The sequence below is a fragment of the Anomaloglossus baeobatrachus genome, chromosome 3 (assembly GCF_048569485.1).
Source record: "Anomaloglossus baeobatrachus isolate aAnoBae1 chromosome 3, aAnoBae1.hap1, whole genome shotgun sequence".
In the NCBI taxonomy this organism is placed as follows: Eukaryota; Metazoa; Chordata; class Amphibia; order Anura; family Aromobatidae; genus Anomaloglossus; species Anomaloglossus baeobatrachus.
This window is the reverse complement of record NC_134355.1, coordinates 698,896,094-698,923,147: the sequence shown is the minus strand read 5'-3', so window position 1 is coordinate 698,923,147 and position 27,054 is coordinate 698,896,094. Positions and strand designations below refer to the sequence as shown.

Below are 27,054 nucleotides of genomic sequence, written 5' to 3'. Positions count from 1 at the left end.
GTTGGCCGGGAATCGAACCCGGGTCAACTGCTTGGAAGGCAGCTATGCTCATCACTATACCACCAACGCTCAAACACGCACACGTTTTTTTACGTTTTCTGCCTCAGCACCATATTTTTTCATTCTTTTTAGTAAAAAGTAACATGTTGCAAAAAAAGAAACCCATATTGCCGGCAATCGAACCCGGGTCAATTGCTTGGGAAGCAACTATTCTCGCCACTATACCACCAACGCTTGAACACGCACATGGTTTTTTACGGTTTCTGCCTCAGCACCATATTTTTTCATTCTTTTTAGTAAAATGTAACATGTTGCAAAAAAAGAAACCTATATCGCCTGCATTGGCCGGGAATCGAACCAGGGTCAATTGCTTGGGAAGCAACTATTCTCGCCACTATACCACCAATGCCTACCCCCACACTGAAAATGTGTGCTTTTGCTCATCAACTGTGCTAAGGTGTTACAAAAACAGCACCCTGGCATTTTTCTTATAATGCGCAGTAACCCTACTAAGCTTTTATCAACAACTGTAACGCGGCATATAGTTAAGGTTAGACAGTTGAAATGAAGCAGAGAAACTTTCTCTTCATTATTGTTATTTTAATTTTCAGTATTGCTAAATTGTGTGAACAAATGAAAACCATGAGCCTTAAACAGAATAAAAGCATCACCAAATGCGTTGGCCGGGAATCGAACCCGGGTCAACTGCTTGGAAGGCAGCTATGCTCACCACTATACCACCAACGCTTGAACACGCACACGTTTTTTTACGTTTTCTACCTCAGCACCTACTAAGCTTTTATCAACAACTGTAACGCGGCATATAGTTAAGGTTAGACAGTTGAAATGAAGCAGAGAAACTTTCTCTTCATTATTGTTATTTTAATTTTCAGTATTGCTAAATTGTGTGAAGAACAAACGAAAACCATGAGCCTTAAAAAGAATAAAAGCATCACCAAATGCGTTGGCTGGGAATCGAACCCGGGTCAACTGCTTGGAAGGCAGCTATGCTCACCACTATACCACCAACGTTTGAACACGCACGTGGTTTTTTACGGTTTCTGCCTCAGCACCATATTTTTTCATTCTTTTTAGTAAAAAGTAACATGTTGCAAAAAAAGAAACCTATATCGCCTGCATTGGCCGGGAATCGAACCAGGGTCAATTGCTTGGGAAGCAACTATTCTCGCAACTATTCTCACCACTATACCACCAATGCCTACCACCACACTGAAAATGTGTGCTTTTGCTCATCAACTGTGCTAAGGTGTTACAAAAACAGCACCCTGGCATTTTTCTTATAATGCGCAGTAACCCTACTAAGCTTTTATCAACAACTGTAACGCGGCATATAGTTAAGGTTAGACAGTTGAAATGAAGCAGAGAAACTTTCTCTTCATTATTGTTATTTTAATTTTTAGTATTGATAAATTGTGTGAACAAACGAAAACCATGAGCCTTAAACAGAATAAAAGCATCACCAAATGCGTTGGCCGGGAATCGAACCCGGGTCAACTGCTTGGAAGGCAGCTATGCTCACCACTATACCACCAACGCTTGAACACGCACACGTCTTTTTACGTTTTCTGCCTCAGCACAATATTTTTTCATTCTTTTTAGTAAAAAGTAACATGTTGCAAAAAAAGAAACCTATATCACCTGCATTGGCCAGGAATCGAACCCGGGTCAATTGCTTGGGAAGCAACTGTGCTAAGGTGTTACAAAAACAGCACCCTGGCATTTTTCTTATAATGCGCAGTAACCCTACTAAGCTTTTATCAACAACTGTAACGCGGCATATAGTTAAGGTTAGACAGTTGAAATGAAGCAGAGAAACTTTCTCTTCATTATTGTTATTTTAATTTTCAGTATTGCTAAATTGTGTGAACAAACGAAAACCATGAGCCTTAAACAGAATAAAAGCATCACCAAATGCGTTGGCCGGGAATCGAACCCGGGTCAACTGCTTTTAAGGCAGCTATGCTCACCACTATACCACCAACGCTTGAACATGCACACGTTTTTTTACGTTTTCTGCCTCAGCATCATATTTTTTCATTCTTTTTAGTAAAAAGTAACATGTTGCAAAAAAAAACCTCCATACCGCCTGCAATCGAACCCGGGTCAATTGCTTGGGAAGCAACTATTCTCGCCACTATACCACCAATGCCTACCCCCACACTGAAAATGTGTGCTTTTGTTCATCAACTGTGCTAAGGTGTTACAAAAACAGCACCCTGGCATTTTTCTTATAATGCGCAGTAACCCTACTAAGCTTTTATCAACAACTGTAACGCGGCAAATAGTTAAGGTTAGACAGTTGAAAAGAAGCAGAGAAACTTTCTCTTCATTATTGTTATTTTAATTTTTAGTATTGCTAAATTGTGTGAAGAACAAACGAAAACCATGAGCCTTAAACAGAATAAAAGCATCACCAAATGCGTTGGCCGGGAATCGAACCCGGGTCAACTGCTTGGAAGGCAGCTATGCTCACCACTATACCACCAACGCTTGAACATGCACACGTTTTTTTACATTTTCTGCCTCAGCACCATATTTTTTCATTCTTTTTAGTAAAAAGTAACATGTTGCAAAAAAAACCCCCATACCGCCTGCATTGGCCGGGAATCGAACCCGGGTCAATTGCTTGGGAAGCAACTATTCTCGCCACTATACCACCAATGCCTACCCCCACACTGAAAACGTGTGCTTTTGTTCATCAACTGTGCTAAGGTGTTACAAAAACAGCACCCTGGCATTTTTCTTATAATGCGCAGTAACCCTACTAAGCTTTTATCAACAACTGTAACGCGGCAAATAGTTAAGGTTAGACAGTTGAAAAGAAGCAGAGAAACTTTCTCTTCATTATTGTTATTTTAATTTTCAGTATTGCTAAATTGTGTGAAGAACAAACGAAAACCATGAGCCTTAAACAGAATAAAAGCATCACCAAATGCGTTGGCCGGGAATCGAACCCGGGTCAACTGCTTGGAAGGCAGCTATGCTCACCACTATACCACCAACGCTTGAACATGCACACGTTTTTTTACGTTTTCTGCCTCAGCATCATATTTTTTCATTCTTTTTAGTAAAAAGTAACATGTTGCAAAAAAAACCTCCATACCGCCTGCAATCGAACCCGGGTCAATTGCTTGGGAAGCAACTATTCTCGCCACTATACCACCAATGCCTACCCCCACACTGAAAACGTGTGCTTTTGCTCATCAACTGTGCTAAGGTGTTACAAAAACAGCACCCTGGCATTTTTCTTATAATGCGCAGTAACCCTACTAAGTTTTTATCAACAACTGTAACCCAGCAAATAGTTAAGGTTAGACAGTTGAAAAGAAGCAGAGAAACTTTCTCTTCATTATTGTTATTTTAGTTTTTAGTATTGCTAAATTGTGTGAAGAACAAACGAAAACCATGAGCCTTAAACAGAATAAAAGCATCACCAAATGCGTTGGCCGAAAATCGAACCCGGGTCAACTGCTTGGAAGGCAGCTATGCTCACCACTATACCACCAACGCTTGAACATGCACACGTTTTTTTACGTTTTCTGCCTCAGCATCATATTTTTTCATTCTTTTTAGTAAAAAGTAACATGTTGCAAAAAAAAACCTCCATACCGCCTGCAATCGAACCCGGGTCAATTGCTTGAGAAGCAACTATTCTCGCCACTATACCACCAATGCCTACCCCCACACTGAAAACGTGTGCTTTTGCTCATCAACTGTGCTAAGGTGTTACAAAAACAGCACCCTGGCATTTTTCTTATAATGCGCAGTAACCCTACTAAGCTTTTATCAACAACTGTAACGCGGCAAATAGTTAAGGTTAGACAGTTGAAAAGAAGCAGAGAAACTTTCTCTTCATTATTGTTATTTTAATTTTTAGTATTGCTAAATTGTGTGAAGAACAAACGAAAACCATGAGCCTTAAACAGAGTAAAAGCATCACCAAATGCGTTGGCCGGGAATCGAACCCGGGTCAACTGCTTGGAAGGCAGCTATGCTCACCACTATACCACCAACGCTTGAACATGCACACGTTTTTTTACATTTTCTGCCTCAGCACCATATTTTTTCATTCTTTTTAGTAAAAAGTAACATGTTGCAAAAAAAAACCCCATACCGCCTGCATTGGCCGGGAATCGAACCCGGGTCAATTGCTTGGGAAGCAACTATTCTCGCCACTTTACAACCAATGCCTACCCCCACACTGAAAACGTGTGCTTTTGTTCATCAACTGTGCTAAGGTGTTACAAAAACAGCACCCTGGCATTTTTCTTATAATGCGCAGTAACCCTACTAAGTTTTTATCAACAACTGTAACGCGGCATATAGTTAAGGTTAGACAGTTGAAAAGAAGCAGAGAAACTTTCTCTTCATTATTGTTATTTTAATTTTTAGTATTGCTAAATTGTGTGAAGAACAAACGAAAACCATGAGCCTTAAACAGAGTAAAAGCATCACCAAATGCGTTGGCCGGGAATCGAACCCGGGTCAACTGCTTGGAAGGCAGCTATGCTCACCACTATACCACCAACGCTTGAACATGCACACGTTTTTTTACATTTTCTGCCTCAGCACCATATTTTTTCATTCTTTTTAGTAAAAAGTAACATGTTGCAAAAAAAACCCCCATACCGCCTGCATTGGCCGGGAATCGAACCCGGGTCAATTGCTTGGGAAGCAACTATTCTCGCCACTTTACAACCAATGCCTACCCCCACACTGAAAACGTGTGCTTTTGTTCATCAACTGTGCTAAGGTGTTACAAAAACAGCACCCTGGCATTTTTCTTATAATGCGCAGTAACCCTACTAAGTTTTTATCAACAACTGTAACCCAGCAAATAGTTAAGGTTAGACAGTTGAAAAGAAGCAGAGAAACTTTCTCTTCATTATTGTTATTTTAGTTTTTAGTATTGCTAAATTGTGTGAAGAACAAACGAAAACCATGAGCCTTAAACAGAATAAAAGCATCACCAAATGCGTTGGCCGAAAATCGAACCCGGGTCAACTGCTTGGAAGGCAGCTATGCTCACCACTATACCACCAACGCTTGAACATGCACACGTTTTTTTACGTTTTCTGCCTCAGCATCATATTTTTTCATTCTTTTTAGTAAAAAGTAACATGTTGCAAAAAAAAACCTCCATACCGCCTGCAATCGAACCCGGGTCAATTGCTTGAGAAGCAACTATTCTCGCCACTATACCACCAATGCCTACCCCCACACTGAAAACGTGTGCTTTTGCTCATCAACTGTGCTAAGGTGTTACAAAAACAGCACCCTGGCATTTTTCTTATAATGCGCAGTAACCCTACTAAGCTTTTATCAACAACTGTAACGCGGCAAATAGTTAAGGTTAGACAGTTGAAAAGAAGCAGAGAAACTTTCTCTTCATTATTGTTATTTTAATTTTTAGTATTGCTAAATTGTGTGAAGAACAAACGAAAACCATGAGCCTTAAACAGAGTAAAAGCATCACCAAATGCGTTGGCCGGGAATCGAACCCGGGTCAACTGCTTGGAAGGCAGCTATGCTCACCACTATACCACCAACGCTTGAACATGCACACGTTTTTTTACATTTTCTGCCTCAGCACCATATTTTTTCATTCTTTTTAGTAAAAAGTAACATGTTGCAAAAAAAACCCCCATACCGCCTGCATTGGCCGGGAATCGAACCCGGGTCAATTGCTTGGGAAGCAACTATTCTCGCCACTTTACAACCAATGCCTACCCCCACACTGAAAACGTGTGCTTTTGTTCATCAACTGTGCTAAGGTGTTACAAAAACAGCACCCTGGCATTTTTCTTATAATGCGCAGTAACCCTACTAAGTTTTTATCAACAACTGTAACGCGGCATATAGTTAAGGTAAGACAGTTGAAAAGAAGCAGAGAAACTTTCTCTTCATTATTGTTATTTTAATTTTTAGTATTGCTAAATTGTGTGAAGAACAAACGAAAACCATGAGCCTTAAACAGAATAAAAGCATCACCAAATGCGTTGGCCGGGAATCGAACCCGGGTCAACTGCTTGGAAGGCAGCTATGCTCACCACTATACCACCAACGCTTGAACATGCACACGTTTTTTTACATTTTCTGCCTCAGCACCATATTTTTTCATTCTTTTTAGTAAAAAGTAACATGTTGCAAAAAAACCCCCCATACCGCCTGCATTGGCCGGGAATCGAACCCAGGTCAATTGCTTGGGAAGCAACTATTTTCGCCACTATACCACCAATGCCTACCCCCACACTGAAAACGTGTGCTTTTGCTCATCAACTGTGCTAAGGTGTTACAAAAACAGCACCCTGGCATTTTTCTTATAATGCGCAGTAACCCTACTAAGCTTTTATCAACAACTGTAACGCGGCAAATAGTTAAGGTTAGACAGTTGAAAAGAAGCAGAGAAACTTTCTCTTCATTATTGTTATTTTAATTTTCAGTATTGCTAAATTGTGTGAAGAACAAACGAAAACCATGAGCCTTAAACAGAATAAAAGCATCACCAAATGCGTTGGCCGGGAATCGAACCCGGGTCAACTGCTTGGAAGGCAGCTATGCTCACCACTATACCACCAACGCTTGAACATGCACACGTTTTTTTACGTTTTCTGCCTCAGCATCATATTTTTTCATTCTTTTTAGTAAAAAGTAACATGTTGCAAAAAAAAAACTCCATACCGCCTGCAATCGAACCCGGGTCAATTGCTTGGGAAGCAACTATTCTCGCCACTATACCACCAATGCCTACCCCCACACTGAAAACGTGTGCTTTTGCTCATCAACTGTGCTAAGGTGTTACAAAAACAGCACCCTGGCATTTTTCTTATAATGCGCAGTAACCCTACTAAGCTTTTATCAACAACTGTAACGCGGCAAATAGTTAAGGTTAGACAGTTGAAAAGAAGCAGAGAAACTTTCTCTTCATTATTGTTATTTTAATTTTCAGTATTGCTAAATTGTGTGAAGAACAAACGAAAACCATGAGCCTTAAACAGAATAAAAGCATCACCAAATGCGTTGGCCGGGAATCGAACCGGGGTCAACTGCTTGGAAGGCAGCTATGCTCACCACTATACCACCAACGCTTGAACATGCACACGTTTTTTTACATTTTCTGCCTCAGCACCATATCTTTTCATTCTTTTTAGTAAAAAGTAACATGTTGCAAAAAAAACCCCCATACCGCCTGCATTGGCCGGGAATCGAACCCGGGTCAATTGCTTGGGAAGCAACTATTCTCGCCACTATACCACTAATGCCTACCCCCACACTGAAAACGAGTGCTTTTGCTCATCAACTGTGCTAAGGTGTTACAAAAACAGCACCCTGGCATTTTTCTTATAATGCGCAGTAACCCTACTAAGCTTTTATCAACAACTGTAACGCGGCAAATAGTTAAGGTTAGACAGTTGAAAAGAAGCAGAGAAACTTTCTCTTCATTATTGTTATTTTAATTTTCAGTATTGCTAAATTGTGTGAAGAACAAACGAAAACCATGAGCCTTAAACAGAATAAAAGCATCACCAAATGCGTTGGCCAGGAATCGAACCCGAGTCAATTGCTTGGAAGGCAGCTATGCTCACCACTATACCACCAACGCTTGAACATGCACACGTTTTTTTACGTTTTCTGCCTCAGCATTATATTTTTTCATTCTTTTTAGTAAAAAGTAACATGTTGCAAAAAAACAATTCTATACCGCCTGCAATCGAACCCGGGTCAATTGCTTGGGAAGCAACTATTCTCGCCACTATACCACCCATGCCTACCCCCACACTGAAAACGTGTGCTTTTGCTCATCAACTGTGCTAAGGTGTTACAAAAACAGCACCCTGGCATTTTTCTTATAATGCGCAGTAACCCTACTAAGCTTTTATCAACAACTGTATCGCGGCATATAGTTAAGGTAAGACAGTTGAAAAGAAGCAGAGAAACTTTCTCTTCATTATTGTTATTTTAATTTTCAGTATTGCTAAATTGTGTGAAGAACAAACGAAAACCATGAGCCTTAAACAGAATAAAAGCATCACCAAATGCGTTGGCCGGGAATCGAACCCGGGTCAACTGCTTGGAAGGCAGCTATGCTCACCACTATAGCACCAACGCTTGAACATACACACGTTTTTTTACGTTTTCTGCCTCAGCATCATATTTTTTCATTCTTTTTAGTAAAAAGTAACATGTTGCAAAAAAAAACTCCATACCGCCTGCAATCGAACCCGGGTCAATTGCTTGGGAAGCAACTATTCTCGCCACTATACCACCAATGCCTACCCCCACACTGAAAATGTGTGCTTTTGCTCATCAACTGTGCTAAGGTGTTACAAAAACAGCACCCTGGCATTTTTCTTATAATGCGCAGTAACCCTACTAAGCTTTTATCAACAACTGTAACGCGGCAAATAGTTAAGGTTAGACAGTTGAAAAGAAGCAGAGAAACTTTCTCTTCATTATTGTTATTTTAATTTTCAGTATTGCTAAATTGTGTGAAGAACAAACGAAAACCATGAGCCTTAAACAGAATAAAAGCATCACCAAATGCGTTGGCCGGGAATCGAACCCGGGTCAACTGCTTGGAAGGCAGCTATGCTCACCACTATACCACCAACGCTTGAACATGCACACTTTTTTTACGTTTTCTGCCTCAGCATCATATTTTTTCATTCTTTTTAGTAAAAAGTAACATGTTGCAAAAAAAAACTCCATACCGCCTGCAATCGAACCCGGGTCAATTGCTTGGGAAGCAACTATTCTCGCCACTATACCACCAATGCCTACCCCCACACTGAAAACGTGTGCTTTTGCTCATCAACTGTGCTAAGGTGTTACAAAAACAGCACCCTGGCATTTTTCTTATAATGCGCAGTAACCCTACTAAGCTTTTATCAACAACTGTAACGCGGCAAATAGTTAAGGTTAGACAGTTGAAAAGAAGCAGAGAAACTTTCTCTTCATTATTGTTATTTTAATTTTCAGTATTGCTAAATTGTGTGAAGAACAAACGAAAACCATGAGCCTTAAACAGAATAAAAGCATCACCAAATGCGCTGGCCGGGAATCGAACCCGGGTCAACTGCTTGGAAGGCAGCTATGCTCACCACTATACCACCAACGCTTGAACATACACACGTTTTTTTACGTTTTCTGCCTCAGCATCATATTTTTTCATTCTTTTTAGTAAAAAGTAACATGTTGCAAAAAAAACCTCCATACCGCCTGCAATCGAACCCGGGTCAATTGCTTGGGAAGCAACTATTCTCGCCACTATACCACCAATGCCTACCCCCACACTGAAAACGTGTGCTTTTGCTCATCAACTGTGCTAAGGTGTTACAAAAACAGCACCCTGGCATTTTTCTTATAATGCGCAGTAACCCTACTAAGCTTTTATCAACAACTGTAACGCGGCAAATAGTTAAGGTTAGACAGTTGAAAAGAAGCAGAGAAACTTTCTCTTCATTATTGTTATTTTAATTTTCAGTATTGCTAAATTGTGTGAAGAACAAACGAAAACCATGAGCCTTAAACAGAATAAAAGCATCACCAAATGCGTTGGCCGGGAATCGAACCCGGGTCAACTGCTTGGAAGGCAGCTATGCTCACCACTATACCACCAACGCTTGAACATACACACGTTTTTTTACGTTTTCTGCCTCAGCATCATATTTTTTCATTCTTTTTAGTAAAAAGTAACATGTTGCAAAAAAAAACTCCATACCGCCTGCAATCGAACCCGGGTCAATTGCTTGGGAAGCAACTATTCTCGCCACTATACCACCAATGCCTACCCCCACACTGAAAATGTGTGCTTTTGCTCATCAACTGTGCTAAGGTGTTACAAAAACAGCACCCTGGCATTTTTCTTATAATGCGCAGTAACCCTACTAAGCTTTTATCAACAACTGTAACGCGGCAAATAGTTAAGGTTAGACAGTTGAAAAGAAGCAGAGAAACTTTCTCTTCATTATTGTTATTTTAATTTTCAGTATTGCTAAATTGTGTGAAGAACAAACGAAAACTATGAGCCTTAAACAGAATAAAAGCATCACCAAATGCGTTGGCCGGGAATCGAACCCGGGTCAACTGCTTGGAAGGCAGCTATGCTCACCACTATACCACCAACGCTTGAACATGCACACTTTTTTTACGTTTTCTGCCTCAGCATCATATTTTTTCATTCTTTTTAGTAAAAAGTAACATGTTGCAAAAAAAAACTCCATACCGCCTGCAATCGAACCCGGGTCAATTGCTTGGGAAGCAACTATTCTCGCCACTATACCACCAATGCCTACCCCCACACTGAAAACGTGTGCTTTTGCTCATCAACTGTGCTAAGGTGTTACAAAAACAGCACCCTGGCATTTTTCTTATAATGCGCAGTAACCCTACTAAGCTTTTATCAACAACTGTAACGCGGCAAATAGTTAAGGTTAGACAGTTGAAAAGAAGCAGAGAAACTTTCTCTTCATTATTGTTATTTTAATTTTCAGTATTGCTAAATTGTGTGAAGAACAAACGAAAACCATGAGCCTTAAACAGAATAAAAGCATCACCAAATGCGTTGGCCGGGAATCGAACCCGGGTCAACTGCTTGGAAGGCAGCTATGCTCACCACTATACCACCAACGCTTGAACATACACACGTTTTTTTACGTTTTCTGCCTCAGCATCATATTTTTTCATTCTTTTTAGTAAAAAGTAACATGTTGCAAAAAAAACCTCCATACCGCCTGCAATCGAACCCGGGTCAATTGCTTGGGAAGCAACTATTCTCGCCACTATACCACCAATGCCTACCCCCACACTGAAAACGTGTGCTTTTGCTCATCAACTGTGCTAAGGTGTTACAAAAACAGCACCCTGGCATTTTTCTTATAATGCGCAGTAACCCTACTAAGCTTTTATCAACAACTGTAACGCGGCAAATAGTTAAGGTTAGACAGTTGAAAAGAAGCAGAGAAACTTTCTCTTCATTATTGTTATTTTAATTTTCAGTATTGCTAAATTGTGTGAAGAACAAACGAAAACCATGAGCCTTAAACAGAATAAAAGCATCACCAAATGCGTTGGCCGGGAATCGAACCCGGGTCAACTGCTTGGAAGGCAGCTATGCTCACCACTATACCACCAACGCTTGAACATGCACACTTTTTTTACGTTTTCTGCCTCAGCATCATATTTTTTCATTCTTTTTAGTAAAAAGTAACATGTTGCAAAAAAAACCTCCATACCGCCTGCAATCGAACCTGGGTCAATTGCTTGGGAAGCAACTATTCTCGCCACTATACCACCAATGCCTACCCCCACACTGAAAACATGTGCTTTTGCTCATCAACTGTGCTAAGGTGTTACAAAAACAGCACCCTGGCATTTTTCTTATAATTCGCAGTAACCCTACTAAGCTTTTATCAACAACTGTAACGCGGCAAATAGTTAAGGTTAGACAGTTGAAAAGAAGCAGAGAAACTTTCTCTTCATTATTGTTATTTTAATTTTCAGTATTGCTAAATTGTGTGAAGAACAAACGAAAACCATGAGCCTTAAACAGAATAAAGGCATCACCAAATGCGTTGGCCGGGAATCGAACCCGGGTCAATTGCTTGGAAGGCAGCTATGCTCACCACTATACCACCAACGCTTGAACATGCACACGTTTTTTTACGTTTTCTGCCTCAGCATCATATTTTTTCATTCTTTTTAGTAAAAAGTAACATGTTGCAAAAAAAAACTCCATACCGCCTGCAATAGAACCCGGGTCAATTGCTTGGGAAGCAACTATTCTCGCCACTATACCACCAATGCCTACCCCCACACTGAAAACGTGTGCTTTTGCTCATCAACTGTGCTAAGGTGTTACAAAAACAGCACCCTGGCATTTTTCTTATAATGCGCAGTAACCCTACTAAGCTTTTATCAACAACTGTAACGCGGCAAATAGTTAAGGTTAGACAGTTGAAAAGAAGCAGAGAAACTTTCTCTTCATTATTGTTATTTTAATTTTCAGTATTGCTAAATTGTGTGAAGAACAAACGAAAACCATGAGCCTTAAACAGAATAAAAGCATCACCAAATGCGTTGGCCGGGAATCGAACCCGGGTCAACTGCTTGGAAGGCAGCTATGCTCACCACTATACCATTAACGCTTGAACATGCACACTTTTTTTACGTTTTCTGCCTCAGCATCATATTTTTTCATTCTTTTTAGTAAAAAGTAACATGTTGCAAAAAAAACCTCCATACCGCCTGCAATCGAACCCGGGTCAATTGCTTGGGAAGCAACTATTCTCGCCACTATACCACCAATGCCTACCCCCACACTGAAAACGTGTGCTTTTGCTCATCAACTGTGCTAAGGTGTTACAAAAACAGCACCCTGGCATTTTTCTTATAATGCGCAGTAACCCTACTAAGCTTTTATCAACAACTGTAACGCGGCAAATAGTTAAGGTTAGACAGTTGAAAAGAAGCAGAGAAACTTTCTCTTCATTATTGTTATTTTAATTTTCAGTATTGCTAAATTGTGTGAAGAACAAACGAAAACCATGAGCCTTAAACAGAATAAAAGCATCACCAAATGCGTTGGCCGGGAATCGAACCCGGGTCAACTGCTTGGAAGGCAGCTATGCTCACCACTATACCACCAACGATTGAACATGCACACGTTTTTTTACGTTTTCTGCCTCAGCATCATATTTTTTCATTCTTTTTAGTAAAAAGTAACATGTTGCAAAAAAAAACTCCATACCGCCTGCAATCGAACCTGGGTCAATTGCTTGGGAAGCAACTATTCTCGCCACTATACCACCAATGCCTACCCCCACACTGAAAACATGTGCTTTTGCTCATCAACTGTGCTAAGGTGTTACAAAAACAGCACCCTGGCATTTTTCTTATAATTCGCAGTAACCCTACTAAGCTTTTATCAACAACTGTAACGCGGCAAATAGTTAAGGTTAGACAGTTGAAAAGAAGCAGAGAAACTTTCTCTTCATTATTGTTATTTTAATTTTCAGTATTGCTAAATTGTGTGAAGAACAAACGAAAACCATGAGCCTTAAACAGAATAAAGGCATCACCAAATGCGTTGGCCGGGAATCGAACCCGGGTCAATTGCTTGGAAGGCAGCTATGCTCACCACTATACCACCAACGCTTGAACATGCACACGTTTTTTTACGTTTTCTGCCTCAGCATCATATTTTTTCATTCTTTTTAGTAAAAAGTAACATGTTGCAAAAAAAAACTCCATACCGCCTGCAATAGAACCCGGGTCAATTGCTTGGGAAGCAACTATTCTCGCCACTATACCACCAATGCCTACCCCCACACTGAAAACGTGTGTTTTTGCTCATCAACTGTGCTAAGGTGTTACAAAAACAGCACCCTGGCATTTTTCTTATAATGCGCAGTAACCCTACTAAGCTTTTATCAACAACTGTAACGCGGCAAATAGTTAAGGTTAGACAGTTGAAAAGAAGCAGAGAAACTTTCTCTTCATTATTGTTATTTTAATTTTCAGTATTGCTAAATTGTGTGAAGAACAAACGAAAACCATGAGCCTTAAACAGAATAAAAGCATCACCAAATGCGTTGGCCGGGAATCGAACCCGGGTCAACTGCTTGGAAGGCAGCTATGCTCACCACTATACCATTAACGCTTGAACATGCACACTTTTTTTACGTTTTCTGCCTCAGCATCATATTTTTTCATTCTTTTTAGTAAAAAGTAACATGTTGCAAAAAAAACCTCCATACCGCCTGCAATCGAACCCGGGTCAATTGCTTGGGAAGCAACTATTCTCGCCACTATACCACCAATGCCTACCCCCACACTGAAAACGTGTGCTTTTGCTCATCAACTGTGCTAAGGTGTTACAAAAACAGCACCCTGGCATTTTTCTTATAATGCGCAGTAACCCTACTAAGCTTTTATCAACAACTGTAACGCGGCAAATAGTTAAGGTTAGACAGTTGAAAAGAAGCAGAGAAACTTTCTCTTCATTATTGTTATTTTAATTTTCAGTATTGCTAAATTGTGTGAAGAACAAACGAAAACCATGAGCCTTAAACAGAATAAAAGCATCACCAAATGCGTTGGCCGGGAATCGAACCCGGGTCAACTGCTTGGAAGGCAGCTATGCTCACCACTATACCACCAACGATTGAACATGCACACGTTTTTTTACGTTTTCTGCCTCAGCATCATATTTTTTCATTCTTTTTAGTAAAAAGTAACATGTTGCAAAAAAAAACTCCATACCGCCTGCAATCGAACCCGGGTCAATTGCTTGGGAAGCAACTATTCTCGCCACTATACCACCAATGCCTACCCCCACACTGAAAACGTGTGCTTTTGCTCATCAACTGTGCTAAGGTGTTACAAAAACAGCACCCTGGCATTTTTCTTATAATGCGCAGTAACCCTACTAAGCTTTTATCAACAACTGTAACGCGGCAAATAGTTAAGGTTAGACAGTTGAAAAGAAGCAGAGAAACTTTCTCTTCATTATTGTTATTTTAATTTTCAGTATTGCTAAATTGTGTGAAGAACAAACAAAAACCATGAGCCTTAAACAGAATAAAAGCATCACCAAATGCGTTGGCCGGGAATCGAACCCGGGTCAACTGCTTGGAAGGCAGCTATGCTCACCACTATACCACCAACGCTTGAACATGCACACGTTTTTTTAAGTTTTCTGCCTCAGCATCATATTTTTTCATTCTTTTTAGTAAAAAGTAACATGTTGCAAAAAAAAACTCCATACCGCCTGCAATCGAACCCGGGTCAATTGCTTGGGAAGCAACTATTCTCGCCACTATACCACCAATGCCTACCCCCACACTGAAAACGTGTGCTTTTGCTCATCAACTGTGCTAAGGTGTTACAAAAACAGCACCCTGGCATTTTTCTTATAATGCGCAGTAACCCTACTAAGCTTTTATCAACAACTGTAACGCGGCAAATAGTTAAGGTTAGACAGTTGAAAAGAAGCAGAGAAACTTTCTCTTCATTATTGTTATTTTAATTTTCAGTATTGCTAAATTGTGTGAAGAACAAACGAAAACTATGAGCCTTAAACAGAATAAAAGCATCACCAAATGCGTTGGCCGGGAATCGAACCCGGGTCAACTGCTTGGAAGGCAGCTATGCTCACCACTATACCACCAACGCTTGAACATGCACACTTTTTTTACGTTTTCTGCCTCAGCATCATATTTTTTCATTCTTTTTAGTAAAAAGTAACATGTTGCAAAAAAAAACTCCATACCGCCTGCAATCGAACCCGGGTCAATTGCTTGGGAAGCAACTATTCTCGCCACTATACCACCAATGCCTACCCCCACACTGAAAACGTGTGCTTTTGCTCATCAACTGTGCTAAGGTGTTACAAAAACAGCACCCTGGCATTTTTCTTATAATGCGCAGTAACCCTACTAAGCTTTTATCAACAACTGTAACGCGGCAAATAGTTAAGGTTAGACAGTTGAAAAGAAGCAGAGAAACTTTCTCTTCATTATTGTTATTTTAATTTTCAGTATTGCTAAATTGTGTGAAGAACAAACGAAAACCATGAGCCTTAAACAGAATAAAAGCATCACCAAATGCGTTGGCCGGGAATCGAACCCGGGTCAACTGCTTGGAAGGCAGCTATGCTCACCACTATACCACCAACGCTTGAACATACACACGTTTTTTTACGTTTTCTGCCTCAGCATCATATTTTTTCATTCTTTTTAGTAAAAAGTAACATGTTGCAAAAAAAACCTCCATACCGCCTGCAATCGAACCCGGGTCAATTGCTTGGGAAGCAACTATTCTCGCCACTATACCACCAATGCCTACCCCCACACTGAAAACGTGTGCTTTTGCTCATCAACTGTGCTAAGGTGTTACAAAAACAGCACCCTGGCATTTTTCTTATAATGCGCAGTAACCCTACTAAGCTTTTATCAACAACTGTAACGCGGCAAATAGTTAAGGTTAGACAGTTGAAAAGAAGCAGAGAAACTTTCTCTTCATTATTGTTATTTTAATTTTCAGTATTGCTAAATTGTGTGAAGAACAAACGAAAACCATGAGCCTTAAACAGAATAAAAGCATCACCAAATGCGTTGGCCGGGAATCGAACCCGGGTCAACTGCTTGGAAGGCAGCTATGCTCACCACTATACCACCAACGCTTGAACATGCACACTTTTTTTACGTTTTCTGCCTCAGCATCATATTTTTTCATTCTTTTTAGTAAAAAGTAACATGTTGCAAAAAAAACCTCCATACCGCCTGCAATCGAACCTGGGTCAATTGCTTGGGAAGCAACTATTCTCGCCACTATACCACCAATGCCTACCCCCACACTGAAAACATGTGCTTTTGCTCATCAACTGTGCTAAGGTGTTACAAAAACAGCACCCTGGCATTTTTCTTATAATTCGCAGTAACCCTACTAAGCTTTTATCAACAACTGTAACGCGGCAAATAGTTAAGGTTAGACAGTTGAAAAGAAGCAGAGAAACTTTCTCTTCATTATTGTTATTTTAATTTTCAGTATTGCTAAATTGTGTGAAGAACAAACGAAAACCATGAGCCTTAAACAGAATAAAGGCATCACCAAATGCGTTGGCCGGGAATCGAACCCGGGGTCAATTGCTTGGAAGGCAGCTATGCTCACCACTATACCACCAACGCTTGAACATGCACACGTTTTTTTACGTTTTCTGCCTCAGCATCATATTTTTTCATTCTTTTTAGTAAAAAGTAACATGTTGCAAAAAAAAACTCCATACCGCCTGCAATAGAACCCGGGTCAATTGCTTGGGAAGCAACTATTCTCGCCACTATACCACCAATGCCTACCCCCACACTGAAAACGTGTGCTTTTGCTCATCAACTGTGCTAAGGTGTTACAAAAACAGCACCCTGGCATTTTTCTTATAATGCGCAGTAACCCTACTAAGCTTTTATCAACAACTGTAACGCGGCAAATAGTTAAGGTTAGACAGTTGAAAAGAAGCAGAGAAACTTTCTCTTCATTATTGTTATTTTAATTTTCAGTATTGCTAAATTGTGTGAAGAACAAACGAAAACCATGAGCCTTAAACAGAATAAAAGCATCACCAAATGCGTTGGCCGGGAATCGAACCCGGGTCAACTGCTTGGAAGGCAGCTATGCTCACCACTATACCATTAACGCTTGAACATGCACACTTTTTTTACGTTTTCTGCCTCAGCATCATATTTTTTCATTCTTTTTAGTAAAAAGTAACATGTTGCAAAAAAAACCTCCATACCGCCTGCAATCGAACCCGGGTCAATTGCTTGGGAAGCAACTATTCTCGCCACTATACCACCCATGCCTACCCCCACACTGAAAACGTGTGCTTTTGCTCATCAACTGTGCTAAGGTGTTACAAAAACAGCACCCTGGCATTTTTCTTATAATGCGCAGTAACCCTACTAAGCTTTTATCAACAACTGTATCGCGGCATATAGTTAAGGTAAGACAGTTGAAAAGAAGCAGAGAAACTTTCTCTTCATTATTGTTATTTTAATTTTCAGTATTGCTAAATTGTGTGAAGAACAAACGAAAACCATGAGCCTTAAACAGAATAAAAGCATCACCAAATGCGTTGGCCGGGAATCGAACCCGGGTCAACTGCTTGGAAGGCAGCTATGCTCACCACTATAGCACCAACGCTTGAACATACACACGTTTTTTTACGTTTTCTGCCTCAGCATCATATTTTTTCATTCTTTTTAGTAAAAAGTAACATGTTGCAAAAAAAAACTCCATACCGCCTGCAATCGAACCCGGGTCAATTGCTTGGGAAGCAACTATTCTCGCCACTATACCACCAATGCCTACCCCCACACTGAAAATGTGTGCTTTTGCTCATCAACTGTGCTAAGGTGTTACAAAAACAGCACCCTGGCATTTTTCTTATAATGCGCAGTAACCCTACTAAGCTTTTATCAACAACTGTAACGCGGCAAATAGTTAAGGTTAGACAGTTGAAAAGAAGCAGAGAAACTTTCTCTTCATTATTGTTATTTTAATTTTCAGTATTGCTAAATTGTGTGAAGAACAAACGAAAACCATGAGCCTTAAACAGAATAAAAGCATCACCAAATGCGTTGGCCGGGAATCGAACCCGGGTCAACTGCTTGGAAGGCAGCTATGCTCACCACTATACCACCAACGCTTGAACATGCACACTTTTTTTACGTTTTCTGCCTCAGCATCATATTTTTTCATTCTTTTTAGTAAAAAGTAACATGTTGCAAAAAAAAAAAAACTCCATACCGCCTGCAATCGAACCCGGGTCAATTGCTTGGGAAGCAACTATTCTCGCCACTATACCACCAATGCCTACCCCCACACTGAAAACGTGTGCTTTTGCTCATCAACTGTGCTAAGGTGTTACAAAAAACAGCACCCTGGCATTTTTCTTATAATGCGCAGTAACCCTACTAAGCTTTTATCAACAACTGTAACGCGGCAAATAGTTAAGGTTAGACAGTTGAAAAGAAGCAGAGAAACTTTCTCTTCATTATTGTTATTTTAATTTTCAGTATTGCTAAATTGTGTGAAGAACAAACGAAAACCATGAGCCTTAAACAGAATAAAAGCATCACCAAATGCGCTGGCCGGGAATCGAACCCGGGTCAACTGCTTGGAAGGCAGCTATGCTCACCACTATACCACCAACGCTTGAACATACACACGTTTTTTTACGTTTTCTGCCTCAGCATCATATTTTTTCATTCTTTTTAGTAAAAAGTAACATGTTGCAAAAAAAACCTCCATACCGCCTGCAATCGAACCCGGGTCAATTGCTTGGGAAGCAACTATTCTCGCCACTATACCACCAATGCCTACCCCCACACTGAAACGTGTGCTTTTGCTCATCAACTGTGCTAAGGTGTTACAAAAACAGCACCCTGGCATTTTTCTTATAATGCGCAGTAACCCTACTAAGCTTTTATCAACAACTGTAACGCGGCAAATAGTTAAGGTTAGACAGTTGAAAAGAAGCAGAGAAACTTTCTCTTCATTATTGTTATTTAATTTTCAGTATTGCTAAATTGTGTGAAGAACAAACGAAAACCATGAGCCTTAAACAGAAATAAAAGCATCACCAAATGCGTTGGCCGGGAATCGAACCCGGGTCAACTGCTTGGAAGGCAGCTATGCTCACCACTATACCACCAACGCTTGAACATACACACGTTTTTTTACGTTTTCTGCCTCAGCATCATATTTTTTCATTCTTTTTAGTAAAAAGTAACATGTTGCAAAAAAAAACTCCATACCGCCTGCAATCGAACCCGGGTCAATTGCTTGGGAAGCAACTATTCTCGCCACTATACCACCAATGCCTACCCCCACACTGAAAATGTGTGCTTTTGCTCATCAACTGTGCTAAGGTGTTACAAAAACAGCACCCTGGCATTTTTCTTATAATGCGCAGTAACCCTACTAAGCTTTTATCAACAACTGTAACGCGGCAAATAGTTAAGGTTAGACAGTTGAAAAGAAGCAGAGAAACTTTCTCTTCATTATTGTTATTTTAATTTTCAGTATTGCTAAATTGTGTGAAGAACAAACGAAAAACTATGAGCCTTAAACAGAATAAAAGCATCACCAAATGCGTTGGCCGGGAATCGAACCCGGGTCAACTGCTTGGAAGGCAGCTATGCTCACCACTATACCCACCAACGCTTGAACATGCACACTTTTTTTTACGTTTTCTGCCTCAGCATCATATTTTTTCATTCTTTTTAGTAAAAAGTAACATGTTGCAAAAAAAAAACTCCATACCGCCTGCAATCGAACCCGGGTCAATTGCTTGGGAAGCAACTATTCTCGCCACTATACCACCAATGCCCTACCCCCACACTGAAAACGTGTGCTTTTGCTCATCAACTGTGCTAAGGTGTTACAAAAACAGCACCCTGGCATTTTTCTTATAATGCGCAGTAACCCTACTAAGCTTTTATCAACAACTGTAACGCGGCAAATAGTTAAGGTTAGACAGTTGAAAAGAAGCAGAGAAACTTTCTCTTCATTATTGTTATTTTAATTTTCAGTATTGCTAAATTGTGTGAAGAACAAACGAAAACCATGAGCCTTAAACAGAATAAAAGCATCACCAAATGCGTTGGGCCGGGAATCGAACCCGGGTCAACTGCTTGGAAGGCAGCTATGCTCACCACTATACCACCAACGCTTGAACATACACACGTTTTTTTACGTTTTCTGCCTCAGCATCATATTTTTTTCATTCTTTTTAGTAAAAAGTAAACATGTTGCAAAAAAAAAACCTCCATACCGCCTGCAATCGAACCCGGGTCAATTGCTTGGGAAGCAACTATTCTCGCCACTATACCACCAATGCCTACCCCCACACTGAAAACGTGTGCTTTTGCTCATCAACTGTGCTAAGGTGTTACAAAAACAAGCACCCTGGCATTTTTCTATAATGCGCAGTAACCCTACTAAGCTTTTATCAACAACTGTAACGCGGCAAATAGTTAAGGTTAGACAGTTGAAAAGAAGCAGAGAAACTTTCTCTTCATTATTGTTATTTTAATTTTCAGTATTGCTTAAATTGTGTGAAGAACAAACGAAAACCATGAGCCTTAAACAGAATAAAAGCATCACCAAATGCGTTGGCCCGGGAATCGAACCCGGGTCAACTGCTTGGAAGGCAGCTATGCTCACCACTATACCACCAACGCTTGAACATGCACACTTTTTTTACGTTTTCTGCCTCAGCATCATATTTTTTCATTCTTTTTAGTAAAAAGTAACATGTTGCAAAAAAAACCTCCATACCGCCTGCAATCGAACCTGGGTCAATTGCTTGGGAAGCAACTATTCTCGCCACTATACCACCAATGCCTACCCCACACTGAAAACATGTGCTTTTGCTCATCAACTGTGCTAAGGTGTTACAAAAACCAGCACCCTGGCATTTTTCTTATAATTCGCAGTAACCCTACTAAGCTTTTATCAACAACTGTAACGCGGCAAATAGTTAAGGTTAGACCAGTTGAAAAGAAGCAGAGAAACTTTCTCTTCATTATTGTTATTTTAATTTTCAGTATTGCTAAATTGTGTGAAGAACAAAACGAAAACCATGAGCCTTAAACAGAATAACAGGCATCACCAAATGCGTTGGCCGGGAATCGAACCCGGGGTCAATTGCTTGGAAGGCAGCTATGCTCACCACTATACCACCAACGCTTGAACATGCACACGTTTTTTTTACGTTTTCTGCCTCAGCATCATATTTTTTCATTCTTTTTAGTAAAAAGTAACATGTTGCAAAAAAAAACTCCATACCGCCTGCAATAGAACCCGGGTCAATTGCTTGGGAAGCAACTATTCTCGCCACTATACCACCAATGCCTACCCCCACACTGAAAACGTGTGCTTTTGCTCATCAACTGTGCTAAGGTGTTACAAAAACAGCACCCTGGCATTTTTCTTATAATGCGCAGTAACCCTACTAAGCTTTTATCAACAACTGTAACGCGGCAAATAGTTAAGGTTAGACAGTTGAAAAGAAGCAGAGAAACTTTCTCTTCATTATTGTTATTTTAATTTACAGTATTGCTAAATTGTGTGAAGAACAAACGAAAACCATGAGCCTTAAACAGAATAAAAGCATCACCAAATGCGTTGGCCGGGAATCGAACCCGGGTCAACTGCTTGGAAGGCAGCTATGCTCACCACTATACCATTAACCGCTTGAACATGCACACTTTTTTTACGTTTTCTGCCCTCAGCATCATATTTTTTCATTCTTTTTAGTAAAAAGTAACATGTTGCAAAAAAAACCTCCATACCGCCTGCAATCGAACCCGGGTCAATTGCTTGGGAAGCAACTATTCTCGCCACTATACCACCAATGCCTACCCCCCACACTGAAAACGTGTGCTTTTGCCTCATCAAACTGTGCTAAGGTGTTACAAAAACAGCACCCTGGCATTTTTCTTATAATGCGCAGTAACCCTACTAAGCTTTTATCAACAACTGTAACGCGGCAAATAGTTAAGGTTAGACAGTTGAAAAGAAGCAGAGAAACTTTCTCTTCATTATTGTTATTTTAATTTTCAGTATTGCTAAATTGTGTGAAGAACAAACGAAAACCATGAGCCTTAAACAGAATAAAAGCATCACCAAATGCGTTGGCCGGGAATCGACCCGGGTCAACTGCTTGGAAGGCAGCTATGCTCACCACTATACCACCAACGATTGAACATGCACACGTTTTTTTACGTTTTCTGCCTCAGCATCATATTTTTTCATTCTTTTTAGTAAAAAGTAACATGTTGCAAAAAAAAACTCCATACCGCCTGCAATCGAACCTGGGTCAAATTGCTTGGGAAGCAACTATTCTCGCCACTATACCACCAATGCCTACCCCCACACTGAAAACATGTGCTTTTGCTCATCAACTGTGCTAAGGTGTTACAAAAAACAGCACCCTGGCATTTTTCTTATAATTCGCAGTAACCCTACTAAGCTTTTATCAACAACTGTAACGCGGCAAATAGTTAAGGTTAGACAGTTGAAAAGAAGCAGAGAAACTTTCTCTTCATTATTGTTATTTTAATTTTCAGTATTGCTAAATTGTGTGAAGAACAAACGAAAACCATGAGCCTTAAACAGAATAAAGGCATCACCAAATGCGTTGGCCGGGAATCGATACCCGGGTCAATTGCTTGGAAGGCAGCTATGCTCACCACTATACCACCAACGCTTGAACATGCACACGTTTTTTTACGTTTTCTGCCTCAGCATCATATTTTTTCATTCTTTTTAGTAAAAAGTAACATGTTGCAAAAAAAAACTCCATACCGCCTGCAATAGAACCCGGGTCAATTGCTTGGGAAGCAACTATTCTCGCCACTATACCACCAATGCCTACCCCCACACTGAAAACGTGTGTTTTTGCTCATCAACTGTGCTAAGGTGTTACAAAAACAGCACCCTGGCATTTTTCTTATAATGCGCAGTAACCCTAACTAAGCTTTTATCAACAACTGTAACGCGGCAAATAGTTAAGGTTAGACAGTTGAAAAGAAGCAGAGAAACTTTCTCTTCATTATTGTTATTTTAATTTTCAGTATTGCTAAATTGTGTGAAGAACAAACGAAAACCATGAGCCTTAAACAGAATAAAAGCATCACCAAATGCGTTGGCCGGGGAATCGAACCCGGGTCAACTGCTTGGAAGGCAGCTATGCTCACCACTATACCATTAACGCTTGAACATGCACACTTTTTTTACGTTTTCTGCCTCAGCATCATATTTTTTTCATTCTTTTTAGTAAAAGTAACATGTTGCAAAAAAAACCTCCATACCGCCTGCAATCGAACCCGGGTCAATTGCTTGGGAAGCAACTATTCTCGCCACTATACCACCAATGCCTACCCCCACACTGAAAACGTGTGCTTTTTGCTCATCAACTGTGCTAAGGTGTTACAAAAACAGCACCCTGGCATTTTTCTTATAATGCGCAGTAACACCCTACTAAGCTTTTATCAACAACTGTAACGCGGCAAATAGTTAAGGTTAGACAGTTGAAAAGAAGCAGAGAAACTTTCTCTTCATTATTGTTATTTTAATTTTCAGTATTGCTAAATTGTGTGAAGAACAAACGAAAACCATGAGCCTTAAAACAGAATAAAAGCATCACCAAATGCGTTGGCCGGGAATCGAACCCGGGTCAACTGCTTGGAAGGCAGCTATGCTCACCACTATACCACCAACGATTGAACATGCCACACGTTTTTTTACGTTTTTCTGCCTCAGCATCATATTTTTTCATTCTTTTTAGTAAAAAGTAACATGTTGCAAAAAAAAACTCCATACCGCCTGCAATCGAACCCGGGTCAATTGCTTGGGAAGCAACTATTCTCGCCACTATACCACCAATGCCTACCCCCACACTGAAAACGTGTGCTTTTGCTCATCAACTGTGCTAAGGTGTTACAAAAAACAGCACCCTGGCATTTTTCTTATAATGCGCAGTAACCCTACTAAGCTTTTATCAACAACTGTAACGCGGCAAATAGTTAAGGTTAGACAGTTGAAAAGAAGCAGAGAAACTTTCTCTTCATTATTGTTATTTTAATTTTCAGTATTGCTAAATTGTGTGAAGAACAAACAAAAACCATGAGCCTTAAACAGAATAAAAGCATCACCAAATGCGTTGGCCGGGAATCGAACCCGGGTCAACTGCTTGGAAGGCAGCTATGCTCACCACTATACCACCAACGCTTGAACATGCACACGTTTTTTAAGTTTTCTGCCTCAGCATCATATTTTTTCATTCTTTTTAGTAAAAAGTAACATGTTGCAAAAAAAAAACTCCATACCGCCTGCAATCGAACCCGGGTCAATTGCTTGGGAAGCAACTATTCTCGCCACTATACCACCAATGCCTACCCCCACACTGAAAACGTGTGCTTTTGCTCATCAACTGTGCTAAGGTGTTACAAAAACAGCACCCTGGCATTTTTCCTTATAATGCGCAGTAACCCTACTAAGCTTTTATCAACAACTGTAACGCGGCAAATAGTTAAGGTTAGACAGTTGAAAAGAAGCAGAGAAACTTTCTCTTCATTATTGTTATTTTAATTTTCAGTATTGCTAAATTGTGTGAAGAACAAACGAAAACTATGAGCCTTAAACAGAATAAAAGCATCACCAAATGCGTTGGCCGGGAATCGAACCCGGGTCAACTGCTTGGAAGGCAGCTATGCTCACCACTATACCACCAACGCTTGAACATGCACACTTTTTTTACGTTTTCTGCCTCAGCATCATATTTTTTCATTCTTTTTAGTAAAAAGTAACATGTTGCAAAAAAAAACTCCATACCGCCTGCAATCGAACCCGGGTCAATTGCTTGGGAAGCAACTATTCTCGCCACTATACCACCAATGCCTACCCCCACACTGAAAACGTGTGCTTTTGCTCATCAACTGTGCTAAGGTGGTTACAAAAACAGCACCCCTGGCATTTTTCTTATAATGCGCAGTAACCCTACTAAGCTTTTATCAAACAACTGTAACGCGGCAAATAGTTAAGGTTAGACAGTTGAAAAGAAGCAGAGAAACTTTCTCTTCATTATTGTTATTTTAATTTTCAGTATTGCTAAATTGTGTGAAGAACAAACGAAAACCATGAGCCTTAAACAGAATAAAAGCATCACCAAATGCGTTGGCCGGGAATCGAACCCGGGTCAACTGCTTGGAAGGCAGCTATGCTCACCACTATAACCACCAACCTGCGCTTGAACTAACACACGTTTTTTACGTTTTCTGCCTCAGCATCAATATTTTTTCATTCTTTTTAGTAAAAAGTAACATGTTGCAAAAAAAACCTCCATACCGCCTGCAATCGAACCCGGGTCAATTGCTTGGGAAGCAACTATTCTCGCCACTATACCCACCAATGCCTACCCCCACACTGAAAACGTGTGCTTTTGCTCATCAACTGTGCTAAGGTGTTACAAAAACAGCACCCTGGCATTTTTCTTATAATGCGCAGTAACCCTACTAAGCTTTTATCAACAACTGTAACGCGGCAAATAGTTAAGGTTAGACAGTTGAAAAGAAGCAGAGAAACTTTCTCTTCATTATTGTTATTTTAATTTTCAGTATTGCTAAATTGTGTGAAGAACAAACGAAAACCATGAGCCTTAAACAGAATAAAAGCATCACCAAATGCGTTGGCCGGGAATCGAACCCGGGTCAACTGCTTGGAAGGCAGCTATGCTCACCACTATACCACCAACGCTTGAACATGCACACTTTTTTTACGTTTTCTGCCTCAGCATCATATTTTTTCATTCTTTTTAGTAAAAAGTAACATGTTGCAAAAAAAACCTCCATACCGCCTGCAATCGAACCTGGGTCAATTGCTTGGGAAGCAACTATTCTCGCCACTATACCACCAATGCCTACCCCCACACTGAAAACATGTGCTTTTGCTCATCAACTGTGCTAAGTGTTACAAAAACAGCACCCTGGCATTTTTCTTATAATTCGCAGTAGACCCTACTAAGCTTTTATCAACAACTGTAACGCGGCAAATAGTTAAGGTTAGACAGTTGAAAGAAGCAGAGAATACTTTCTCTTCATTATTGTTATTTTAATTTTCAGTATTGCTAAATTGTGTGAAGAACAAACGAAAACCATGAGCCTTAAACAGAATAAAGGCATCACCAAATGCGTTGGCCGGGAATCTGAACCCGGGTCAATTGCTTGGAAGGCAGCTATGCTCACCACTATACCACCACGCTTGAACATGCACACGTTTTTTTACGTTTTCTGCCTCAGCATCATATTTTTTCATTCTTTTTAGTAAAAAGTAACATGTTGCAAAAAAAAACTCCATACCGCCTGCAATAGAACCCCGGGTCAATTGCTTGGGAAGCAATCTATTCTCGCCACTATACCCACCAATGCCTACCCCCACACTGAAAACGTGTGCTTTTGCTCATCAACTGTGCTAAGGTGTTACAAAAACAGCACCCTGGCATTTTTCCTTATAATGCGCAGTAACCCTACTATGCTTTTATCAACAACTGAACGCGGCAAATAGTTAAGGTTAGACAGTTGAAAAGAAGCAGAGAAACTTTCTCTCATTATTGTTATTTTAATTTTCAGTATTGCTAAATTGTGTGAAGAACAAACGAAAAACCATGAGCCTTAAACAGAATAAAATGCATCACCAAATGCGTTGGCCGGGAATCGAAACCCGGTCAACTGCTTGGAAGGCAGCTATGCTCACCACTATACCTTAACGCTTGAACATGCACACTTTTTTTACGTTTTCTGCCTCAGCATCATATTTTTTCATTCTTTTTAGTAAAAGTAACATGTTGCAAAAAAACCTCCATACCGCCTGCAATCGAACCCGGGTCAATTGCTTGGGAAGCAACTATTCTCGCCACTATACCACCAATGCCTACCCCCACACTGAAAACGTGTGCTTTTGCTCATCAACTGT

The 27,054-nt window shown here is 40.2% G+C and overlaps 29 non-coding genes across 29 annotated transcripts; all 29 read right to left on the bottom strand.

Annotated features, from left to right (window-relative positions):
* Positions 1-675: 675 nt before the first annotated feature.
* TRNAG-UCC (transfer RNA glycine (anticodon UCC)) lies at positions 676-747 on the bottom strand. Its single transcript has one exon. It is a non-coding gene; the product is annotated as a tRNA-Gly (tRNA).
* A 738-nt stretch (positions 748-1,485) lies between these two features.
* Positions 1,486-1,557, bottom strand: TRNAG-UCC (transfer RNA glycine (anticodon UCC)). Its single transcript has one exon. It is a non-coding gene; the product is annotated as a tRNA-Gly (tRNA).
* A 376-nt stretch (positions 1,558-1,933) lies between these two features.
* TRNAL-UAA (transfer RNA leucine (anticodon UAA)) lies at positions 1,934-2,005 on the bottom strand. Its single transcript has one exon. It is a non-coding gene; the product is annotated as a tRNA-Leu (tRNA).
* Positions 2,006-2,439: 434 nt separating this feature from the next.
* Positions 2,440-2,511, bottom strand: TRNAG-UCC (transfer RNA glycine (anticodon UCC)). The gene has a single exon. It is a non-coding gene; the product is annotated as a tRNA-Gly (tRNA).
* A 102-nt stretch (positions 2,512-2,613) lies between these two features.
* On the bottom strand, positions 2,614-2,685 carry TRNAG-CCC (transfer RNA glycine (anticodon CCC)). The gene has a single exon. It is a non-coding gene; the product is annotated as a tRNA-Gly (tRNA).
* Positions 2,686-2,954: 269 nt separating this feature from the next.
* On the bottom strand, positions 2,955-3,026 carry TRNAG-UCC (transfer RNA glycine (anticodon UCC)). Its single transcript has one exon. It is a non-coding gene; the product is annotated as a tRNA-Gly (tRNA).
* A 939-nt stretch (positions 3,027-3,965) lies between these two features.
* On the bottom strand, positions 3,966-4,037 carry TRNAG-UCC (transfer RNA glycine (anticodon UCC)). Its single transcript has one exon. It is a non-coding gene; the product is annotated as a tRNA-Gly (tRNA).
* A 443-nt stretch (positions 4,038-4,480) lies between these two features.
* On the bottom strand, positions 4,481-4,552 carry TRNAG-UCC (transfer RNA glycine (anticodon UCC)). Its single transcript has one exon. It is a non-coding gene; the product is annotated as a tRNA-Gly (tRNA).
* A 949-nt stretch (positions 4,553-5,501) lies between these two features.
* Positions 5,502-5,573, bottom strand: TRNAG-UCC (transfer RNA glycine (anticodon UCC)). The gene has a single exon. It is a non-coding gene; the product is annotated as a tRNA-Gly (tRNA).
* A 443-nt stretch (positions 5,574-6,016) lies between these two features.
* TRNAG-UCC (transfer RNA glycine (anticodon UCC)) lies at positions 6,017-6,088 on the bottom strand. Its single transcript has one exon. It is a non-coding gene; the product is annotated as a tRNA-Gly (tRNA).
* A 102-nt stretch (positions 6,089-6,190) lies between these two features.
* On the bottom strand, positions 6,191-6,262 carry TRNAG-CCC (transfer RNA glycine (anticodon CCC)). The gene has a single exon. It is a non-coding gene; the product is annotated as a tRNA-Gly (tRNA).
* Positions 6,263-6,531: 269 nt separating this feature from the next.
* TRNAG-UCC (transfer RNA glycine (anticodon UCC)) lies at positions 6,532-6,603 on the bottom strand. Its single transcript has one exon. It is a non-coding gene; the product is annotated as a tRNA-Gly (tRNA).
* Positions 6,604-7,211: 608 nt separating this feature from the next.
* TRNAG-CCC (transfer RNA glycine (anticodon CCC)) lies at positions 7,212-7,283 on the bottom strand. Its single transcript has one exon. It is a non-coding gene; the product is annotated as a tRNA-Gly (tRNA).
* A 1,280-nt stretch (positions 7,284-8,563) lies between these two features.
* On the bottom strand, positions 8,564-8,635 carry TRNAG-UCC (transfer RNA glycine (anticodon UCC)). Its single transcript has one exon. It is a non-coding gene; the product is annotated as a tRNA-Gly (tRNA).
* A 432-nt stretch (positions 8,636-9,067) lies between these two features.
* Positions 9,068-9,139, bottom strand: TRNAG-UCC (transfer RNA glycine (anticodon UCC)). Its single transcript has one exon. It is a non-coding gene; the product is annotated as a tRNA-Gly (tRNA).
* A 433-nt stretch (positions 9,140-9,572) lies between these two features.
* On the bottom strand, positions 9,573-9,644 carry TRNAG-UCC (transfer RNA glycine (anticodon UCC)). Its single transcript has one exon. It is a non-coding gene; the product is annotated as a tRNA-Gly (tRNA).
* Positions 9,645-10,077: 433 nt separating this feature from the next.
* On the bottom strand, positions 10,078-10,149 carry TRNAG-UCC (transfer RNA glycine (anticodon UCC)). Its single transcript has one exon. It is a non-coding gene; the product is annotated as a tRNA-Gly (tRNA).
* Positions 10,150-10,581: 432 nt separating this feature from the next.
* On the bottom strand, positions 10,582-10,653 carry TRNAG-UCC (transfer RNA glycine (anticodon UCC)). The gene has a single exon. It is a non-coding gene; the product is annotated as a tRNA-Gly (tRNA).
* A 433-nt stretch (positions 10,654-11,086) lies between these two features.
* On the bottom strand, positions 11,087-11,158 carry TRNAG-UCC (transfer RNA glycine (anticodon UCC)). The gene has a single exon. It is a non-coding gene; the product is annotated as a tRNA-Gly (tRNA).
* Positions 11,159-14,618: 3,460 nt separating this feature from the next.
* TRNAG-UCC (transfer RNA glycine (anticodon UCC)) lies at positions 14,619-14,690 on the bottom strand. The gene has a single exon. It is a non-coding gene; the product is annotated as a tRNA-Gly (tRNA).
* Positions 14,691-15,123: 433 nt separating this feature from the next.
* On the bottom strand, positions 15,124-15,195 carry TRNAG-UCC (transfer RNA glycine (anticodon UCC)). The gene has a single exon. It is a non-coding gene; the product is annotated as a tRNA-Gly (tRNA).
* Positions 15,196-15,627: 432 nt separating this feature from the next.
* TRNAG-UCC (transfer RNA glycine (anticodon UCC)) lies at positions 15,628-15,699 on the bottom strand. The gene has a single exon. It is a non-coding gene; the product is annotated as a tRNA-Gly (tRNA).
* A 433-nt stretch (positions 15,700-16,132) lies between these two features.
* On the bottom strand, positions 16,133-16,204 carry TRNAG-UCC (transfer RNA glycine (anticodon UCC)). Its single transcript has one exon. It is a non-coding gene; the product is annotated as a tRNA-Gly (tRNA).
* A 1,947-nt stretch (positions 16,205-18,151) lies between these two features.
* TRNAG-UCC (transfer RNA glycine (anticodon UCC)) lies at positions 18,152-18,223 on the bottom strand. Its single transcript has one exon. It is a non-coding gene; the product is annotated as a tRNA-Gly (tRNA).
* A 437-nt stretch (positions 18,224-18,660) lies between these two features.
* Positions 18,661-18,732, bottom strand: TRNAG-UCC (transfer RNA glycine (anticodon UCC)). Its single transcript has one exon. It is a non-coding gene; the product is annotated as a tRNA-Gly (tRNA).
* A 432-nt stretch (positions 18,733-19,164) lies between these two features.
* TRNAG-UCC (transfer RNA glycine (anticodon UCC)) lies at positions 19,165-19,236 on the bottom strand. The gene has a single exon. It is a non-coding gene; the product is annotated as a tRNA-Gly (tRNA).
* Positions 19,237-24,243: 5,007 nt separating this feature from the next.
* Positions 24,244-24,315, bottom strand: TRNAG-UCC (transfer RNA glycine (anticodon UCC)). The gene has a single exon. It is a non-coding gene; the product is annotated as a tRNA-Gly (tRNA).
* A 434-nt stretch (positions 24,316-24,749) lies between these two features.
* TRNAG-UCC (transfer RNA glycine (anticodon UCC)) lies at positions 24,750-24,821 on the bottom strand. Its single transcript has one exon. It is a non-coding gene; the product is annotated as a tRNA-Gly (tRNA).
* Positions 24,822-25,767: 946 nt separating this feature from the next.
* On the bottom strand, positions 25,768-25,839 carry TRNAG-UCC (transfer RNA glycine (anticodon UCC)). Its single transcript has one exon. It is a non-coding gene; the product is annotated as a tRNA-Gly (tRNA).
* Between the last annotated feature and the right edge of the window lie 1,215 nt (positions 25,840-27,054).